Genomic DNA, 4,885 nt, shown 5'->3' with positions numbered 1-4,885 from the left:
CTTACTGACATATAATATATTATTTATAGAAAATATAAAAGTTGGGTTTTCATTATCTTTTAATTCAGTTATTTCATATTATACATATATACCTAGAGGTGAGCATTTGTTGGTTTGGTTTGAGCTAAAACCAAGTTTGTAAACGGTTTTTAGATTTCATAACCAATATGATTAGATTACAAACAATCTGCTTAATTCAGTTGTTGGAGAAAATAGTTCAATTAATTCACCGACACAGAATAATCCAAACTGTTCATAATCGAGTTAATATATCTAAATCACAATTTGGTTAATTTGGTATAAACCCAACCAACATAAAGTAGGTGGATTCAAGCTAGTTTCGATTAATAAATCCAATCATATATTGGACACATAACATACTATTTATAAAAAATAATGGTGTTTTTTATGTTGATGCGGTTCGGTTCGGTTAATTAAGTAGGTGGATTCAAGCAAATTCGATTTTGTCTGATTTTTCTCAATCAATTGTTGTCATGATTCGATTTTTCTGCACCTGGCTAAAAGAGTAAACGTAACAGTTCTGCACACCTAAAACAAATAGTGCGAGACATGACTGTTCAAACCAAAAATACAAAGATACAAACAAATCCATCTATGGTGGTTCTCAAATACCTTAGAAATAGGTATGGATTGAAAAAGTTTGAAGACATGCAAAACTCGACAAAAAACAGAGAGAACAATCACTCATGTAGGATATTAGCATCCCAACAACATTCATGAGGGAAGTACGGCATGTCTATCACGCGCGTTTTTCTACCTTTACCCCTGCGATTTACGTAACTAACCCACCCGCATAGCATGTGATGATCCCCGCAGAATTCTGGTTTTTTTATCACCCATCTCATTTCGGCAACGTCAACTTCAACAGGGAATGGATCGAATGGCCGGTAACCCGTCATGAATAGCTTTTCACCCAAAATTCCAAATTCTGGAAGCAAGACATGTGACGTCAACAAATTCTTCATTTTTAGCCGTGTCAGGGCGGGGTTAGGATCGAGTCTCACTTCACATAAACCGATGTCTTTGTTCAGGGTATATATCTTTCCTTTAAAACATGTGAAATCACTGATTGGGACATTGGATGACAGATGAGTCCAGCTCGCTCGTTTACCACTAAACGAGAACCATATTGTCCTAGAGTGTCAGGATGAGATCACAAACACCCACTATCCGCTGTTTGTGAAAAGACAAGGGTACCCTGAAAGGCATTTAGTTCAGCAACCACGTGAACCGGGAAGGATATTCTTCCGTTAGAACAGGGAAGGATGGTCCGGAACATTCTTCCGTCACAGTCCTCTAACCAGCACTCTTTTCTTTTAGCCACTCGAGTGGAGATGCGTATGGCCATCGGTTGTCTAGACAACATGAACTTTTTTCCTATTTGATGGGGCACCTGTCCGCTACAACTTGCACACACCACTGAATGCAAGAAAGTCGACAACTCCCAGCCGCATCATGATTAATAAAGGAATTTCTGGGATCGACCAGGATGGTGTATCATCATCTTCGTAATAGTCTTGGATCTCTTCCTTTTGCTTGCATTTTGATTCTGCTTTCCAGACATACCTACAGTATTGAAGGAAAACTGACTATTCAAGCTCCTGGTAATATATGGAAAGGCTCGATTTATAAGAAAAAATAATGCGAGAACAAGATTAGTTTATTTACACAACCTTGAAAATTTTTCAATCTTGAAAATTTTAAAAGTGTAAGCAATTTATTGAAATGCATCTTTTATTCATCTATTTTGAAATAAAATTTACAAATTAGACAAACAGCACACATAGAGTATCCTTCCAGTTTTGTAAGTTTGGTTACGTTGGAAACTAGAAATCGCAAAATGCAATAACAAAGATACCACTATAAACAAATTTACTTGACCTTAACAAAACTCTCTAAACGAACCATCATTTAGATCTCTGGAAACTTAGAAATCTTCAAACAGATTGTATTCTTACCAAGTAACTCAATTTTAACAGTGTAATATTCAATAGCATAAATCTTTTTGAGAAAACAAAATCTCAAAACTTTAATAGTACCTTTCGTATAGGTAAGAAAGCAAAATCTCAAAACTTTAATAGTACCTTTCGTATAGGTAAGAAAGCAAAATCTCAATAGAATAAACTTTAATTTTGAGAAAACATAGTCTCAAAGCTTTAATCAGTGACTATGGCACCATCCACGCTATTGCCATCTCTACTCAAATCTAAAAGCAAGAAGTAACAACTTATTCCGTATATGTTCAGGGTCTTCTCCTTCATCAACAAGCATTTCAAAACACATTCCGGGAGAATAATTAACGTTAAGTGCTTCCATGACCTTATCATAGGGAACTATAAAAGCAGAAGCACACATCCTGCAGTAAATGTTTATGTTTAATTACATACGATGAGACCATTTGCATTTAAGTGAAGAGGTGTTGGGGTAGAGAAGGATACCTAGGATGGTAGATTACTTCCAGGTTAGTTCTTGTGTTCATGGCATAAGATGCATGGAATAGTACGCCACGTCGCATAGTGTTTCCGTGTACGTACACATCTGATTTATAGTAGCGCATATTTAACATTCAAAAATACAAAATCATAATCTGAAAAGAAAAAAAAAATCATATAACAAGGATATGGACATTTGAATTTATAATACCTGAGAGATACCCCATGAACAAGCAACATGTTATGATCCAATCCTCGGACAAGAGTGAAATCAATGTCTACCCTGAGTGGATTGATGGCTAACACACAAAAAAAATATATACTTTTATAATCAGAACACGTTCGTGACAGAAAACCCTCAGACCAAATCGTGAATTAATGTTTTCAATTAGCCAACACATTTAATTTAGAAAACCGAAAATCCTAAAACAAACACATTAGAAAACGTAAAAATAAAATCTATACATGTATTCCTTTAAATTACGAAAAGCAAAAATCGACAGATCAGAGGGTTTTGAAAACAAGTCGCTATTTTGATACATGTATACCAAAGATTATAGTTGAACTCGTAACGCACATGATGTATAGTTAGATAACAATCGGAAAATGACTTACATGGACACTGAATCGGATATCTCATCTTGCCCTAAAGTTACTGTATTAGAGCAGGCTGCGGCGTCCATGAAAATCAAATATCGTATAAACCAAATTTAGTCAAATTTAATAAACCAAATCAAACCGATTAGATCTCACTGAATCAAGAAGAGCACAAACTAAAATCATGTAAGACTAGGTTAAACCATAATTTAGGCAAAATAATCAGAGTTCAGATTAAAATATCCTATTCATAGACGGAAATCGGTAAGATGTTACATTGTAACTGCAACAATTAAACTAAATTTTGTAACCCTAAATCTAAAAAAAAAAGTCAGCAGGTTTTAACTGAGAAACCTGTGGAAGCTAAGTCAACAAGAAAAGAAAAAACACAGTGTTTGCGACAATAGCAAACAGCGATTAGGTAGGTTAGAGATACACAAGAGTCAAACTAACTTAACCCAAACTTAGGCAAAATAATAAGATTTTGGAATAAAATATCCGATTTGTAGACGAAAATAGGTAAAATGTGAAATTGAATGCGTAACAATGAAACTAGACTTTGTAACCCTAAATCAGAAAGAAAATAAGGCCAAAAGATTTAACGGATAGATCTATGGAAGAAAGCAAGCAAAGTGGAAACATTCAAACAGAGAAACCATGAACGAACAAATACCTGCAATCGCAAACAAGCGGCGCTGAAAATGGAGACGTTGATGGAACAGTCGCGACAATGGCAAATAGCGACTGGAAATTAGGGCCCAGACAAATCAGGCTAGATTATACTATATAATAGTATCGGGGTGTTCACACACACATAACATTTTAATATTTGTTTTAAACTAGAAAATAATTATAATAATATAAAATTAAAGGAAATAAAATACTCATATATTTGTTGTTTGATTTACTTAAAAGAAAATTAACGTATAAAAGTTATAACTGTTTAAAATCCTTGTGAGAAATTAGTTTAAGAACCTACATTATGTCTTAAAAGTTGTAATTATTTAAAGTTTTACATAAAATTACCATTTTTGTTCTCCTTATATGTATTATAACACAATATTGATTATATATCTAGTACGTGAGAGTGAGGGAAGAAACCATGTCTAAGCAAATCTTAAGGCTAAACGGTGTATAGGCATTTATGCCTAGTGGAGATGGCTATGATCGTGTGGTTCCACTGGTGGCACGATAATACTCCAGTAGTACGTCAGTGGTCCAAATTTGTCGTTAAAAAAAATTATGATCAAATGACCATAGTAACGTAGCCTAATCAATGTGTAGGTCCCTAGAGGAGGATCTAGTAAACTTATCCTTGTTACAGAACACACACTCAAGTGCGGAATCCGAACGGGTACGCAACCAAGACAAGAACACGAGATACAAGAACAAGATTCAACGTTAAAACTCACTTGTATTATATTCAGAAGAGTTACAACACAAAGATTTACAAGGAATCTCTCAAACTCTCTGAATACACCCACTCTAGGTTCTCTCTGTGTGTTCTCCCAGATTTGTTTGCTACTACTGCCTTTATATACTAAACTTATCTACAGCTCACGAATAACCTACTTGGCCTGTTATGAAAGCCCACGAAGAATGCGAAGAACATCAGTTCTTCGTGAGGGGTTCTACGGCCAATCTTGTGCATGTGGTTCTTCGTCTGGACGGTCTTTCATGGGAGTCAACATCAAACAACAAACACCTTCACGAAGTATGTTTTTCATGTAGACCATGGGTTCTTCGTGAGAGGGTAGACACTAACATGAATCTTCGTGGATAATGTGTTTATCAGCAGGTTCTTCGTTGAAGTGAGGTTATTCGTGGATGATGGT

The 4,885-nt window shown here is 35.2% G+C and overlaps 1 long non-coding RNA gene across 2 annotated transcripts; it reads right to left on the bottom strand.

The window, feature by feature from the left end:
• Nucleotides 1-600: 600 nt before the first annotated feature.
• On the bottom strand, nucleotides 601-3,812 carry LOC110877636. Of its 2 annotated transcripts, none has more exons than XR_002557194.2 (6): nucleotides 3,724-3,812; nucleotides 3,069-3,123; nucleotides 2,665-2,752; nucleotides 2,460-2,559; nucleotides 2,061-2,377; nucleotides 601-1,587 (listed from the first exon to the last, which is right to left on the bottom strand). It is a non-coding gene; the product is annotated as an uncharacterized LOC110877636 (long non-coding RNA). The 2 variants fall into 2 exon arrangements; XR_002557190.2 differs by having other exon boundaries at nucleotides 2,106-2,377.
• Between the last annotated feature and the right edge of the window lie 1,073 nt (nucleotides 3,813-4,885).

Source organism: Helianthus annuus, chromosome 16 (assembly GCF_002127325.2).
Source record: "Helianthus annuus cultivar XRQ/B chromosome 16, HanXRQr2.0-SUNRISE, whole genome shotgun sequence".
NCBI lineage: Eukaryota > Viridiplantae > Streptophyta > Magnoliopsida > Asterales > Asteraceae > Helianthus > Helianthus annuus.
The sequence above is the reverse complement of the archived record's forward strand: the minus strand, read 5'-3'. Positions and strand labels throughout refer to the sequence as shown.